The sequence below is a fragment of the Ostrinia furnacalis genome, unplaced genomic scaffold, assembly GCF_004193835.3.
Source record: "Ostrinia furnacalis isolate ACB-3 unplaced genomic scaffold, ASM419383v2 OfSCF5400, whole genome shotgun sequence".
Classification (NCBI taxonomy): domain Eukaryota; kingdom Metazoa; phylum Arthropoda; class Insecta; order Lepidoptera; family Crambidae; genus Ostrinia; species Ostrinia furnacalis.
Genome location: NW_021135639.1, coordinates 203,836 through 220,126, shown reverse-complemented (window position 1 = coordinate 220,126; position 16,291 = coordinate 203,836). Strand labels below are relative to the sequence as shown.

General features: G+C 37.2%; 1 protein-coding gene and 1 non-coding gene across 2 annotated transcripts in view; one reads left to right on the top strand and one right to left on the bottom strand.

Moving 5' to 3' along the window:
• The window catches only part of LOC114361064 (kalirin-like), a 92,015-nt gene that overhangs the window by 12,202 nt on the left and 63,522 nt on the right, over positions 1–16,291 (bottom strand). The gene's annotated exons all lie outside the window — the stretch shown is intronic.
• TRNAL-UAG (transfer RNA leucine (anticodon UAG)) lies at positions 4,322–4,393 on the top strand. The gene has a single exon. It is a non-coding gene; the product is annotated as a tRNA-Leu (tRNA).

Here is a 16,291-nt window from a genome sequence, read left to right as displayed (position 1 = left end):
TATTTTGTACCGCTGCAATTAAGAACACACATGGCAGGCTTTTGTTCTCGTCACCTAGATTTTACATGACACGACATCCAATTACATCCTGACACCAGATAAATAAAAGCGTCCATCTAAAACCCTATTGAATAGACAGCAGATAGGTTTTATTGAAAAGCTTTTCATAGCACGTTAAATAAAGCGGATTCCGACGAGGATAGAATAAACGAGATATCTACAGGAATGGCCAGAGCTAGAGCTACATATAGGGCAGGATACTGAATCGCACTCTTTTTTCAGATTGACCAAAATAACAGCACCCTTCACGTACAGCCAAGTATAAAAATATAGGGTACATCATTTCGTCGTTGAATGAGGTCAGTATGGCTTAAAGTTGAAAATATTTTTTCTCCTCTTCGTTGCCCTACTATTCCCCACCTCTATAAAAGAGGATAGAAACCACAGCCGCATGAAAATCAACGAGTCGAGCCGAGAAGAATGGAGCGGAAACAGGCGGAAATACGGCCGTCGAGCGCTGTCAATGCCGCGAAGGTGCGCGGAGTTTACGTCTACTAATTGGATATTTCGCGCTGGAAATTGCGGAGCATCACCGCTGAAACTTCATAATTTTATAATTCATGCCAAAAAATGCAGAAACGTAATTTCAGTTAAGCTAAATTACATTATCATTCTCAAACTCACAAAATTGTTCACGCAAATACCTATTTCCGAGGCTGCTGCATGCGAGGCTTGTTTAGTCATTAAAATACATTGTAATATTAATTACCTTGTCAAGACCATGGACTACAGTTTGTAAGGGGATCAGTCTTGACATCAAAGGAATGCCTAGTTATTTGTCTCCATAATATTTCGTATTAATTAATAAAATAAAATTGCTTGCTAGAGCAAGTGACACTTTTCAAACAAACTTTTCGTCACTAATTTGTCACAAACATGTGTGTTATAGGGACACTATTTAAGTTGTGAGCCTAACTATAAAAACAAAGTAGTATATTATTAAAATGGTATTGATTGCGTTTATTGGTATTGTCTTTCATGATTTATGTACTTTTTAATGTGTCCGAAACACTTTTCATAGCATTTTTTCCACTCAGCTTGAGGCACCTCCAAAGCATGGTTTTTGACCGCACCGACAGTTGCTTCTGGCTACATAAATCGCTGTTCACGCATTTAATTTTAATATAATGGGGACCAAAAGAAGTGTTTAGATTCCAAGCAAGAATTTTGTAGCGTTGGATCTGTTTATTTCATATTTTGAGTGTTCAAATAGTCAGTTGTTTGACGAGACGTGTAAAAGCTCACATTTTCGTCACGAATGACGATTCGACTATGCTGGCCAGTTTCCCTTATTAAACTGAAGACTTTTGAAAAAAATGTGGCTGTTTACTATTAAGAATTAACCATTCTAAATTTATTTAGTGACGTTTCTGTCATATAATCAGATATTTCGGAAAAATATGCGACCGTAAGTTTCAAAGTGTTCCGAGCGCATGGGACTTTTGTTGGAATTGGTTCATCTTAAAACACCTCCATATTCGATAGCTGTTTATTTTCAGGATCATTATGCATAGATCCTTAATTCGTCAACTGTCACAATTTTAAAAACGGCTTTTAAAGCTTTTTGAACGTATTTATCAAACCTTTCCAAGGACTAAACGACACAAGTGTCCTATTGAGCGTTTGAAAAATTGTGTGACATCCAGCGAGAAAAAAACGTATTAACCATAATATGGTCAAACAATATTTTGTTACTGCTAGTGGAATTAATGCCTATGATTATCTCAATCCTACGATATATCACATGACGAGGTTTCTCTTCCAGTTTTCTGACAACATCAATGTTTTCAGCCACTATAAGTAATTTTGGACGACTTTCGCAAAGTTCACTGGTGAGCCAATGACATACAGTATTATACTTCTTAAACTAGCGTTTTACAATGGTAAAGGACAGATCTTTATCACCAAAAGTGAAATTTAGCTGACCGCTTCAGTTTTGTATTGATTAACCACGTCGAAAGTCATAATAAATCTTCGCGCGAAAATTTCCGCAAGTCAATTCCAGGTTTTTGTAGTCAAGATAATTTTCAATTCAATGTTAATAATACAAAACGTGCTCAAATGATAAAAAGTTTTGAATAAGGTTGTAGTCAAAAATGTCAAACTTTTCATTAAAAGTATTAGATGTCGTCTAACAACACGTTATGTTGTCGAGGCTCACAACTTAAATAGTGCCCTAGCAGCGTTTATGTTTACATGTGTGTTAAGTTTTTCAATACAGGTCTCGCTAACGTTAAAATCTAATTAAAATTAAGAATACTGAAACTTGACTTTCATAAACCTGACCCGATAGTTCCAAAAACTAGTTGTATCCATAAAAAATGTTGCCTTTGTTTTGAATATTGTAAAGGTACGAGTAAATGCTTTAGGCCCGATTCGACCAAACTTTTATCCGAGAATAACTCCTGGTATAACTGGCACATTGACTGTTTCAATATGGGAAATATGTCAAAATGACAAGTTTATTCTTCAGATAAAAGTTATCCGACGATGGTAAAACCAGTCCTTAATTTTATACATTACCTCAGTGTAAGTTTGAAAAGAGACGAAAGCGACAATCCACGTCGAGAAGTGAAACACGATGGCACTAAACACCACCACATTACTTAGTATACGTGGCGTTCGTGCGCCGTGGTAATACTATTAAGCGAACGATGCACAACACATTAAGTTACGACAAGGCGGGATCGCGGCGCAACTTGTTGAGTCGGAAGACCTCTGTTAACAATGTTTGTTTCTCGAAGTTAATTAAAAGCTTTGCTAATTACTCACTTGACGTAGAATTTAACATTTCAAACCAATAAGTACAACGCTCTCTACATAATCGACCGACTTTCCTACCCGTGTACAAACTCTTAGAACTTTTTCACTAGACAATTTTAACTAATACTCAGCAGTGCACGAGTTTTAAACTTGTCAGGAGTTTCCAACAGTTGACTACTTTTGAATAAACACGTGTACGGAGTTTTGTATCGGAGGTATTAAAATAACTAGCAGCGATTTTGCTATATTTGTGTGCACTTACATAATGTTTCATGGCTTGTTGAACCACATAAACATTTCTAAAATGATTTTGTGTCATTAATTTAATAACTATTTCCTCAGAAGGTTTTATTTGTTGTTTATATTTGGTGATGTAGAGGAGGATAGAGGAACGATTAGCTAGTTGTAACGAAGACATTCATTTCTGAAGACGTGAAGAGTGAGCGGTCTGATCGATTACGCATCAGTAACTAATTGGAGTTGTTATCAGTAGCACGACCGGTTGGTTTGGGTCATTGAGCTATAACTAATGTCCACGCGACGGAAAGGTACAATACAGCACAACAGACTACACATTTTTTGTTGCAAAAACGCTCTTATCACAACTGTATAAGATACCATGTTTACCTTGTTGTGCCGTCGTCCGTACGTGACTGCGCGGTGGCGTATTGACAAAGGATTACCGCGGTTAGGACTGATGTATTATTCTGGTTAGGTTACCCCGTTTAAATGATTGCGGCAATTAAATTAAAACTAATTCAAAACATTTAATCAATAATTTACTGGCAGTTTTAAGGTCTAACAGGATTACGTCAATTTACGGTGTAAATTACGGAGTTGTGGCTATAACTAGGTCTAGTATATAAGATGATACATAGGTATTACTACTATGTACAAGTTTTGGAAGATGATTAAATGACCAAAAAGTTTCAATAATTAAGGCCAGACTCATAAAAATACCGCTCCAGTTCCTTGAGTTACATCTTTTAAAAAAAAGTCAACGCAGTACGAGCAAGAGGTCAAAAGCTTAAAAAGTTCCCCCGTGCGAAGATATAAAAGATAGTAGGGCGGCCATTCATAAAGTTGAGATTTTTTATCAAGATAATTTAATCGTGCCTAAATGTTACGGAAAAAGGGTGAACCGGCGGCCCAAATATAATAAACCCCTGGTAATAAAAGCCCCCTGCAATGAGTCGGAAAATATGACACGTCCCATTTGTATGTACTGTGATGTATTTAGCTCTACCAGAGGTTTATGATTGCATTATGTTGTAATAGACTCTTACGATGGCAACAAATTGTATGAGTGGCCATGTATCAGAGTAACTGCACTCTAGAGTGATTGCAGTGGAAATTGTTCGTAACGAGATTTATAGGCATGCTCCATGAGTTGAAGTAAATAAAGGGAATAAAGTTGTTTAAGTGCAAAGTGCGCGCAAGTATACCGCCATTAGTTTACAATTTTATAAACATAACATTATATACTTGCACTTAAACCGCCTCTGTGGTCTAGTGGTAAGACCACCTGCTTTAGACGCAGAGGTCCCGGGTTCGATTCCCAGTGGGGGCAGATTTTTCTGTTCGGTTTGGTTGGTGGTAGGGCTTGTTCTAAGTTCGCCTGGCTAGCTACCACCATCTTACCTAAGTCTGTCGCCATAACGACAATGTTAATATCATTGTTGTGTTCCGGCAGTTAGAGGTAAGATAGCCAGTTCCTCCGTGGTTGAGGATTCCGGGTCAAGCTCGCTTCCACCTTCGGCCTGATCGTCACTTACCATCAGGTGAGATACAGGCCAAGAGCTTCCTCGTTGTGGATAAAAAAAAACGATTTTAAGACGGCACTCAATACTCTCCCACGTCAATATAATTGTCTATGTCAAACAAGTCTCTATGAAATATAATCCTAAAGTTTTTACACCACACTCGACTTTTTTTGCTAGGACAAATCACATTTTAGTACACAAAATGATTCATCTATTGATATTGGATAGGTACGACAGATGAGTTAGCTCCGTGGGACGCTGTGCTGTACATAGTTATTTTTTGGTCGAGTGAAGATTAAAAATAATACTAGAGTGTTCGAGCAGGTGGTGTGGTGTGCCTAAGGTTGGAAGGCGGCGCGAGCAGGAGCCAGTGTTCCGTGACATCGGGCGCGACTCTCAAACGAAGCCGCCCGCCCTATCGATTCCCTGATTGCTTAAGGGGGAACCGTGAAAATTTAAATACGATCGAAGTCACGGACGTCAGAATATTTTCAGCAAATATCTTAGTTAGAACAAATAAAGTAAACTGCTTACATTATCTTAAATCATCTCTCAGAACAAAACTTCGAAGGAAAACTTAAGAAAGTTTTCAATGCTAAAGGTCGATTTAGAAAGCATCTAAGTTTCAAATGCTCTAGAGACTAATCGATTCGTTTCTCCCAACACAGATATTGCATCAAACTATTTCAATAAACACCTGCATGTGTCAAATGTTAAAATTTCAGTTCTTAATAAATAAGTTAGCGGCAGAAGTTAGTAAATTACAGAATAATAGGTACCTCATGAAATTTTCTAATTACAAATGTAACAGACGTACTCGGTTTCTACGGGACTCTAACGGGTAATATTCCGATGAAGTAAGCAAATTGATGATTAATTCTATAGATGTCCATATTGTCCATAGATCTTTACGAAAGGAGAAATAAGAAAACGAAGGCGCGTAATTGCAGGGTCGCAGGCATGTGGCCCAAGTAAAAGCGTGACGACCGCGATCTGTAGCCAATTGATATGGACGTGCGGAAATCCCTTTCTCTATTGTTATTTCCTTGTCATGTTGTATCCGTTTCACACCCATTCAAGATACATTCAGTTCATCCATGTAATAAAAGTCCACTCGACAGCATCGAGACCAATTATTTAACTCGGTTTATTTTGCCAGATGTGTAATGCCTATTTCATAACAAAACCACCGACATTTATATTGTAAACCTGTACAAAGTGGGAAATAAACCACACGTTCTATTAGCGTACCTATAAAGAAGATCTTACCGGCCAGGAGTTTTGCTAACGTTAGATAATAATCTTGGCGCGAATTAGTGAGAACCAATCCGCAATAATACCGCGAGCATCTCTGCTTCATTCACTTAGCAAGGCTTTGAGCATGCTTTTACTGAAAGTTATTACAATTTTTCTTTATAAGATTTAATGAACTTGCTCATTAAGATATTCACTAAGCTAGCTAGAGTTCCAGGTATAAATAACTTATGTTCTTCGCCGTTGTAATGTCGATGTCACATCACAGCACGGCAATGTAGAAATCATTTGACCGTAACGTGAATACCGCGACGTGACAATCCGGAATGTATTAATTGAACATCCGAAATATGTCACACATTTGTGGTGTACCAACAAGGTGTCCGGCCGCCACTGGATCGCCGCGGCATGCAATAGACGTCACACTCAATTGAGCCAGCTTTGTGTGCAGCCGCAAACCTAGCATTACGGCGCTATTTTCCACGCGCGCTCGTATCGTCCGGTTATTTGTCGTTTATTATACTAGAAATAGAATGTCCGAGTGAAAATGCAGGCTCAGTAATTAATATGAGGCTTACTGGTCATCGACCCGGTCGCAATCCATCAGGATTGCATTAGTATATTTGGGAAATTTATCGAAATCATTAGAGTAGTAAATGAATGTTAATCCGCTCCGGGATTTAATTCATACATAATCCCCAATGCGAATATTAGCTCATATTTAAATTTGGGTATCTAATTAAATCATGAAAACTCAAAACGTGGGTCAATTAAGAGGAGTGGAGAGGATTCCCCACTCGAGGCTGATACACGATCAATAAGCACATACACCCGCTTAGTGAGATGTATCAAGCACCCGCCACTACCGGGAGGGGATTGAGACGGGATTAATTGATGCACCCTCGGCTTCGATAACCTCGGCAAATGTCATCAAATCAATAGTCAATAATACACACTGGTTGATTGCTCTCTGTTTTGTAAATCTTAAAAGGTGTATTTAGGTGAGGTGAATAATTTCCTCATGATATAGTCACTGTATCCACCTTGGCATGGGGTCGAAAAGCCTCTAAGAATGTAATACATAGTTGTAGCATCCTCATTCTTAGAATCGTGGCTTGGGCACGAGACAGTAAAACGAGACAATAAAAATTTTACCTCGTTTATATGAGAAAAAGTAGTTGGATATTCCATTAAGATATACGCGTTGTGCGTGCTCTATGGACGCTATGTGATATTTACTAGTTTCAAACTAGGGACCGATTGACAAGTCTCTTATTAAAATTACAATAATTACTTATCACAAAATAAGTATGTAGATAGGCATTTCACATGTTATCATAAGCGATAGCTCTACATGTGATAACCAGTAATAAAGTCGATCGAATCCAATCGGCACCTGTGCCCGTCGAAAATGTAGCGGTGAGAAGTGTTGTCATGTTGACCGCATCAGCAGCCATGACATAAAAGCAGGAACGGACGATGTTGGAAAGTTGTCGGCGTCGACGATTGCCAAATATATATTTTTTAAAATTGTGATTACAGCACACTCCCGCTGTATATGGCGCGAGTAACCCAGTGGCCGAGTGCGGATCACGTGGCGCGTGCGGGCGCTCGCTCTTCCCGCACCCGCATACGGCCTATATTGTATTGATATGATCTCAATGAGAGTTCGCCACATCTGTACAGACGCGAAGTTATATTTAAATCGTGGCGTGTACAACGCTCATCTGCAGCAATGTTAAGGTTGAATTCCGGACCGTGTGCGTCACGATTACACCCGTGAGTGTGATGATGCTTGTATCTTCTCCGCTGTACTAGCTCCGTGTTCGTCTATTTTATGTTTTTTTTTTGTTTATAATGTCACAATTTATGATTCAATGTAGATAAAACGATTTCCATTGAAAGGATGGACTGTATGAATTATCAAGATGTTGCGGGAACTACAATTTTAATATGTAAACATTCTTATAAAATATACAAAGTAGATTGATTTGGTAACTAAACGGTTACAGTTAAAAATATGTTTGATGGAAATTTACACGTATGTAAAAGAGAAAACTTTCTTTAATTTAAAATAAATAAATAGTACAGGATCCTGTCCTAATTATCAATCATACCTGCTTACTACAAATTTGATTAGTAGCAAGCCCATAATTCCGGCACGTTGATTGGACTAGCTATTCATGCGAGCCGTATCAACATCCCATTCTGAGATTAGTCTATACTGACGTAAATTGCGACTGACAAATGCGGCTGGGGACTTCAATTACCGCTAAGTACCTATTCATGATGTTGATTAAATGACTTTGGGCATTAGTAGATAGTGACACTATGCGAATCGAATTGATTTGGATTTCATGTTCTGCCTTTTAGAATTCTCGAGTATTTAATATTTTGTCCAATCCTTCGATAATGTCGAAAGAGCTCTATACAACTTAATAGGATTTGTCCCTAGCAGGAGTAGGAGTTAGGTGCTGTTGTTTTGAAATTCTATATCATGCTTTTAACTATTACGGAATTGAACTCTGAAAACTGACGAATAATCTACCTACTAATGTAAGAAATGATGAACTATGAATTGATACCGATATGCCAGATTTCCTACAGGACCCTTAAAATTAGAAATCAAATAGCTGATTAGCAGAAGTTTGCGTGGGCCAGCCGTCAAAACAGGCGGAGTACGTATATTACGGAGTGCTTCACATTGTTTACAACTAACCAGCAAGCAAAACTAACATTTCCACTACATAATCTCAGACTGTACGATCTCCTCGGTGTTCGCTTATGAGAATATAATAATACCCGCGATGTTTACAATACTGAAACTTTCATAGACATCATCGGAATTTCAACCCGGTTTAATCCTTTGTCTGGTAAACACTTGAAATAATACTTACAAAGGATATGTGAAATATACGTTTTAGTTTATAAATAGCTTTTAACGCAAACATGAAAAGACATTTGACGCTGAAAAGACTGACGTATATCTTGTTTTATATTATTAAAATAGATTCAACTGTAGTAGTAAGGAGATAAAATTGTTTGTATTAATGTTTTAGGAGGCAAAATCTTCCACACAGCACAGTAATTAATTGAGCCTAACACTAAGCAGAGCCTGCACTGTAGCTATTCAATGTTTCAGCATACAGAAACATTAATAGACACGCGAGACGCCCGTGTAAAAAGTCGTAACATTTCTACCCAAACCCGCGACCTTTGGTTTAGCGTCTAGGACACAAAACCACTGACGCAAACTGAACGTCAATATTTAGTCATAAATTCGACTTTTGTTAGTTCTTCTTTATATTGGATGATCAAGTCGTATGAAAACCCTTTTAATATAGCAACTACATTGTACAAACTTTTAAATTAGCAAGTACGAGCCTCTATGAGTACAATGTCGACATTGTATTCTTACGTACAGATAAGCTACAACCGTACTCTTTACGGTAGAAGCCTTGTTGCGAGAAAGCTTTCTAAGAATGAATGTGTGATTGTATTTTATGTCTTTATGGGCCTTATTACGAAAAGTTAATCCCGGGATGAACACTGGTTCACTGGTTCTAAATGACATTTCCATACTAAATGTCAATTGTACCTAGATTTCTATAGAACTCAACTTTTTGCAATAAGTAGGTAGGTTTGTACTAAGTATTTAATATGTTATTGTGGTTATTGTTTTATTTAAACAAAAATCATTGCATTTTTTCGACCCTCAATCGGAAAGGCGATATAGACCGCCCTTTGCAACGAACCCGGCGCTCATTAAAGCAATTAACGGCAGAGTACCTGTCTGAATGTCATCTGCTTCACAAAGCGGTAGCGCTCTAATTACTGCAAATAGAAAATACAAATTTTTCGACTACTTGAATTATTAAGCTAATATCTTCAAGTGAAAAACAATGTTTCAAGAGACCTTAGATTTTTGTAAACGACCGCCTCACAAATTTTATATTAGTAAAAGAGAGAAAAGCTTGTTACATTCTACGTTTGTCTATGTCCATATAAAAACTCCTATGTTCCACTTGTATCTAAAGGATATAGCTTCGTATTTAATATTCAGCTAAACTCTAATATTCCTCCCTGCGCTCGTTAGCAGATATTTAATTAATAGTGGCTTTACAAACCAAGCTTTTAGTAAACACCGTGTTAACACAGACGTTACGCAGGTTTCGGTCCTTAAAATCACAAAATATACATAAGCCAATTTGGATAAAAATCAATTCTAAAAAAAAGAAAAACTATCGTAAGCCGTATGCGGCTAAGTTCATTTTGGCTCGTGCGCGAAACCTTTACAGCAGTTACATACTTTTCAAAGCCAGACAGGTTAATTAAATCTGTGCATTCATTTAGTTAGCGGCTCCACGACAACGTTTAGGTATACGCGACATGACCCAGTCAACATCGGTAATGTCGCTAATTTATTTGTTTACAAATCAGCACGAAACAAAGCCATGCAACTTACTTAGGTATTGTTATGCGACTTACATTTCTTAAAATTGCGGTATGCCTTCATTTTCGAGTTCGAAATGCCAGCTCAAATATGGGACGAAAAAGGTGCACAAGTTTCACAATCACACACGTGTTTCATCATTGTAAGAGTTGTGGTTAACAAAAATATGACACACTTCGGCGCGGATTAAAATAATATAAAATCTAAAATAAACACGAGCGGCGCCGGCGCCGTGGAGCGCTGTCCGCCGCGCCTACGCGCCCCCGCGGACTACTCATTAGATGCACAACACAACAGATATAGGTACCTTTTCACCGGGCTACTAATTCGGAGTTCAATGCCGACGGCGGCCTTGCTACGCAAAAACATTGTTCTGATTTATTGCTTTATTGATATTCAAGACGTTTGTATGAATCACTTCCTTATCATCGAGTGCGCTCAATGAAGTAACAAGATAATGGCGACCCATTTTATTTAAAATAAAACAAACATAAGTACTTGCACCGGCTGAGAGACAGGAGGTTTATCGTTTAGTAAACGTGATATGAAAAATATTATGTGCAACAATCAATAACAAGAAAGAAGAAACGTTTCAAACAACAGTAAACTTTATTAAAATTTAATTTGCGAAAAGAGACACAAGCAAATGTTTATGTTTAAGAATTTCCGTATTTTCTATGTGACCTTAATCCTTATACATAGCTACATCATACAACGCTCGTCCTGCTAACTCCAGCGCGCCTCGCGGAGCGCCTCCGACTTCCTAAGCGCTGCTCTAACTGTAATGACTTACGTGGGAGTTTAATTAATCAGCCTCAACCTTCAATAAATAGACACACGCACTACTACTACTCGACAGTGGTACGTCGGAATTGGATGGGCTTTATATTAATGTAGCACAATTTTCATTCTATGCCCAAAATTATTTCCCGTACGAAAAAAATCTTATATCTGGTCTAGTCACAATTTATTTTTATTTATTTTCTTCTTACACTTTTTTTGTTTGTAAATATTCGCGGTAACTATATTTCGTGCTTGTGTAGCCAATAGCACATTATTACCAACTCAGTCACTTGTCTTTGAATCATGAGTCGCAGTATACAGGGTGTTAGGTAAATGGGTATATGAGCCGACACTAGCCCATGTTAACATGGTCATATAAATGGTATGGTGAAGTCATAAATTTGATATCATCATTTTAATTTTTTTTATTTTCATATAAAATAAATTTTATAAAATCCGATTTGTATGAAAATTTAAATAATTAAAAATGAAGATATCAATTTTCTGACTTCACCATACCATTTATATGCACATGTTAACATGGGCTAGTGTCGGCTCATATACCCATTTACCTAACACCCTGTATAATATGTAGTGGTGTATCATAACCAAATTAACGTTATACTAATGAACCAGGTGACTACATAAACTAGTTTGAGTACCTATCGCTTCAGTATTCATACGTGGTGTGGGATTAAATTATCTTAGACTGTATTTACAAAAGTATTATTTAGAGGTTTTTTAGTAAATGAGACTAAGGTAGTTCAATAATGTGTCCAATTACTTAATCAACATTTCCGTTTGTTTTTTATCGTATGAGTTTGCAAGTAAAGAGTTTCTAAAAAGTTTCCGAAACTTTGGAGCGCAAACTCACATGCATCGAAGTAAATCGAAAATCTTATATTGCATTTGAAAAGATGAATTTATCAATTTTGAATCGATTTAGTCTGGTGTTTATTTTATTAAGTTGGTTCAATGTTGTACTAACACCTTTAACAAAAATATAATTTGTCTAAAAAGTCATGTAATTTTTCCTAAATTGTTATAGTTTTCTGCAGAAGGGTGATATGAAAATTGCCCGATCAAATACCTAACTGTAATGCAATAGTAGGTATGTGTAACGTATACGTAATCCACGGTATTTCAGCGACCCGCTGCAATGTGTTTATCGTTGCACCCAGGCTGCCTGTAAACCAGGGCCGTGAGAACAAGCGCGCGCTCAGGGCCCACAGAGGCGCTTTGATGGAACGTACGGAGGCGCGTGCCGGCCGGAGTGCTGCCCCTCGCCATCAATGCTCCTCTGTGGGGCCGCGCTTAAGCCGCACTAACTACGAACGCGCTGCGCTGAATTTCAATACCTCATGTGCCCCGAGGTAAAACAACCGCCATTGTTCCCACTTTACGCACATTCACCCCTAAATTTGAATACGAAAGAGCCTTACAAACGTTTATTATTGTTCCGATTTGTAATTAGTAAATATCTGACGCTTTGATGTTTATTGTTTGTTTTGAACTGAAGTTAGTAGATATCTGATTTATAAAAGCCTCCTCTACTCACAGGAAGATTTTCTTCACATAATCTTTTCTTTTCTAGACGTTTTCATCACTTATAAAAAAAATATTATACAATTACACTGGATTTTCCAATAATATGATGTTGCACTTTAACCTGAGGCACTTGTACGATACTTCAGTGAATCTCAGGTAGTGTATAGTACGCAGGGGGATTAGTCCGGTGTTCATTTCACACGGCCTGCGCCGTTCCCGCATCTTTCCTTATCCACGCTTCAGTAGATGCTATTCGCGAATAGTGTAGAGTTCCAAAATTCAAATATGTGGTACGTGGTTTGTAGATATTGAATAAACCAAATGTGACGCCGAATGCGTTCACCCGACCTGCGATGTGGGATGTTTGTTGTAGGTACGCCACACCGGCGCGTCTACGTCTGCTGACGTAACACAAACTTTTGTTCGATCCGCCCTCAGACGTTGAAACAGCAGCCAAATTACTAACGAACTCGAACACAAGTGTAACAGAAGTGAGTAAAACATCATTCATGATTTAACAAGCTGTTTAGTTGTATGAGCGAGGAAATGAGGATCTAAATTTTGATAGCTCTCTTTTAGTGCGGCTTTCGGAGGCAGACGTTCGTTTTACGATACATTTTGTTATACACGATACACGCTGATTAGATACACTGATTCAATTTTAGTAGAGTATAACGATGTTGTTATAATTTATTTAACCCACTGTTTGTATCACCACTTTTCATTTTTATTAGTGTTGGTTAATAAATATAACATAAAATATACATCATACCCTTCACAGAAAAGTCGACGATGTTGACATTCGAAATACGATAGAGCGTTGAGATTGTATCAATTCAATCTGTGGCTTTGTGGTTACACATGAGCGGTCTTACCGTGGAACTTATCCATATCACAAAAACAATCACCATCGATCAACGCGTTAAACAACGGTTCGAAAGAATGGCAGCGAATAATAGCGAGCACTACTCTCGCGCAGGCCGCGGACACACTAGTGGGACATTATTGTGCAAGAGCCGTGCCAGTTCCTATTCAATTTCATATATGGAAGCAGGCGCGCGCGCACGTCGCATTCGACAGTTACAGCATGCGAACGAAATGATCGCAAACCGAATCGTAAATAAATCAATCGACCGGGACACGCGATTTATTGACACCAATTAGATAATCATAATGCAAATATGTGACATTTTGAATCCATGCTATAAATAAAATATACAAGTGGTGGTATTCCGTTATAAGTTCTTGTCTAAGGGCTGATTTTTCAATGGTCGGATAAATTTTAACTGAAGAATAAAATTGTCATTTTGACATATTTCCCATACTGAAACTGTCAATGTGCCAAACTTATTCTTCAGTTAAAAGTTATCCGACGATTGAAAAATCGGCCCTAAGAAAGGTAATAATTGATTTAATTTATATGACATACAGATATATGTATTTTTTGACATCTTTCATTTTACATTTACCGTAACTTAAAGTAGGTACCTACGTTGAGTAATTTTAGGAGAGCCGCTTGTAGGAGATAATGACTCAAGTTATGAAATAAAAATAGCTCACTATAATATGCACCATTAAGGAAATTATTACCTTTATCTATTATCGATCGTTAATGCAAATCATCTTTAATCAGAAAGCAACTCAAAATCACGACACTTAAACTTGACATAAAGTTCTCTTCGTTAATCGAAGTCGTACTTACAAGCAAATTGTAAATTAGCAGGGTGGTAGGTATATTTGAGTTAATGAAAACGAAAGGATGATGGGCACAAATGTATGGAAAGTGGTACCCGCTCCAATAGCCATAACCAATATATATTTCAAAAGGCCTTTAGATGTAGGAAAATATCTGCTATGGGGCCAGTTCTAATTCACGTTTTGAAAGCAGTAATTCCACTAAGTATTATAAGAAAGTATAACACAATCATCCATGTATACGAGTATGTACTATGACTACAATCTATTAATATAACTAAAAGAAGCATTGAAAAGGAAAGGATTATACCTACGACCAACTACCCAAGCTATTAGCCCTTGATTCTCTTTCATCATCATCATCATGATCATTTTAGCCATAGCACGTCCAGTTGAACATAGGCCTCCCCCAATGATTTCCACAATGACCGGTTGGTTGCAGCCTGCATCCAGCGCATTCCCACTACCTTTATGAGGTCGTCGGTCCATCTTGTGGGTGGACTTATTGGGTCTTGTGGGTTTATTGGCTTTAGCAACCCATAATAAAATCCTTAAGAAGTAATAAAACTCTAACCCCTTTATTAATAAAATTAAGTTACACCCTAGTTGAACTCTGGCTTAAATGGAAATGTCATTTTAATCCATGGTTCATTCTAGGAGTAACTTTTTATTAATAAGGGGTAGTAAGTAGTTCTTCAAATAAAAATATTAATTTCACAATTATCCCTATAAATAATTAAAGAGTTAAGAATGCTGGAGCAGTAAACCCTTCATGCCTCGCATAACCTAAGTACCATACGATGGACACGTGTGATACTTCGACTACGCAAAAAGTATGTTTATGTTCGAACGCAACCAGATCTGAGGCTGGTGGCCATAGTAAATGTTGTTCGTCTTGGTAAGACCTTTCAAATGACACTACAAACATAACTATTGGAGCCGGGTACCATTCTGCAAAAAAGTATGTTTATCTTCGAACACAACCAGATCTGAGGCTGGTGGTCATAGCAAAAGTTGTTCGTCTTGGTAAGACCTTTCAAATGACACTAGAAGCATATCTATTGGAGCCGGGTACCATTTTGCCCATTGTCCTTTAATTAGAAGGTTTCCAGTTCCGTTGACTTCCTTGCTTTTTGCATAACTTCTTTTAGTCCAGTCATTTAAGCTTAAATTAGGTAAGAATCTCGGAATTCGAGATACCCAGCTGTAAGTCTGTAAATACTTGCATATTGACACCCTAAAAGTTGTCTCAAAACCTACATATGGTAGGGTGTAAGCAACTCTTAAATTTTAAGGTCAAAGGTCACAAAAATAGTTTTTTTTTGGAAATATCTCATTTCCTATGGGTTTTTTGCTATTTGTATTTATTATCAATATTATAGAATACAAAATTCTCTACAAATTTTGTTCAAAAAAAATTTTTATACGGTGAACCGTTTTCGAGATAGAGGGCGGCCGCTAGTACTTATAATAAATCTGTAGAGGCAATTCTGTACATGAAATATACAGTGTGAGTCACGTTAAAGTGTACATATGAAAATAGATGAAACTATACCTATTTTTATCAACAAAAAAGAGGTCAAAAAATTTTTACGATTTTTTTTTTAATTTTTTATAGAATTTTTTTTCTTCCAATTACTTATTGTAAAGAAAACGTAATAACTTTTAAATTAAGCGGTATATCCTAATAAAATAAAAACAGTAATAATGCTAAATAACAGGCGATACTATAAAAATACATAAAATACACAAAAAAAGGCCAACAAATAATAAAAAATGATACTTTTTGAAAAAAATCTGCTTTTAAATTCGTGTTTTTTTGGTTATTTGATAAATTTGTCCAAAAAATGCCCCTATAACCGGTGGTTTTTATTACTTTGTATTATTATCTATCGTATTACCTTCGTAAAACCAAAAATCGCATGTCCCTATCCCTATCACAACGTTTGCAATGATCGTTTGAACTAAGCCT